Consider the following 1,435-nt stretch of genomic DNA (forward strand, 5'->3'; position numbering starts at 1 on the left):
TATATATATATATATATATATATATATATACACGTATCTTTCCTACTGTAGTTAATTACAATAAAAAAAGAATTTTTGTACCGAACAAACTGCCTTCGAATTTATCAACTTTCTCTCAAAAAAAAAAAAGCAAAGAGAGAGATAAAGAGAGAGAGAGAAGGGGAGGGGGAAGGAGATAAAAGAAAAAAAAAACCAGGAAAAGCAATAAAATAAAAAAAAAAGAGGAAAAAAACTGGAGCAGAAACATACGCAGGTCAAGCAGAAGATCTACGAAAAGAAAAATAAAGAAAAGAAAAAATGAAAAGAAAGAAAAAGACCCGGTATTCTTCTCCTTTCATCTCTTTTTTTTTGTTATTTTTCTTTTCTTTTCTCTTTCCATTTCCTCTCTGAGAGCCTCTCTGTCCCATACATCCATTCAATTATTCGGTTTGCGTTTTCGTCACTTTCCCAACCACCCGTTTTTTTTCTTGTTTTCTTTCTGTTGTTCTTGTTGTTACTTTCTTCTTTTCAGAATATATATATATATATATATATATCGTTATACACATATGCATATCTAATATAAGCATTGGTACATACTGTTTTTTTTTTTTTCATTGCATTCTGTTTGTTCCATTTTACGCTTTCATTTTTGTTGTTGTTTTCTTTTTCTTTTTTTTTTTTTCTTTGAGGAATTTCACTGTATTTCACTTTGACAAACGATTCTCTTTTCCCTATACATATATATACGTATATATATACATATATATATACTTCTCTTTTTTTCTCTCTGCTTTCTTCGTACGCATGTGTATTGTCGTTTTATTTTTTCTTTTCCAAACATATATGAACATATATATATATATATATATATATTGTTCATAATCATGAGGTTTATTTTGTTGTTTCCTTCCTCCCTCTTTTCTCTGTGTAAGAGACGGAAGGATGTCCACAAAACAAAACTGCAAGTACTAAATAATAATAATAATAATAATAACCATTATCATCATCGCATCAATAATAATAATAATAATAATAAAATAAATAAATAAAAAGGCATCTGAGATCTTCCCAGCAGAAAGACTTCCATATTTTTTTCAATTCATGGCAATTTCTCCCATTGTTTATAAGCAATGGATAATAGTGCTGCCTACTCAACAACAACAACAACAGTTGTTATTAGTATCCATTCATGAATAATTCCCCTTCATTTCAATTTCATCACCTCATCTCTACCACAGCAGCACCTAAAAAAAGAAAAAAAAAAGTTCTCTCTCTCTCTATCTCTCCAACTTGTTTAAAATTTATATTTTTTTTTCTACCTTTTTCTTTGATAACTGGCATAAACAAAAACACAAAAAAAAAAAAAAAACGAATAAAAAAAGAAAACAAAGCATTTGATCCTCCCCCTATATTTTTCCTTCCTTTGCTTTGAGGGTTTTTTTTTTTTTTTTTT

The sequence above is a fragment of the Trypanosoma theileri genome (genome assembly GCF_002087225.1).
Source record: "Trypanosoma theileri isolate Edinburgh chromosome Unknown TM35_Tth_27_V1, whole genome shotgun sequence".
In the NCBI taxonomy this organism is placed as follows: Eukaryota; Euglenozoa; class Kinetoplastea; order Trypanosomatida; family Trypanosomatidae; genus Trypanosoma; species Trypanosoma theileri.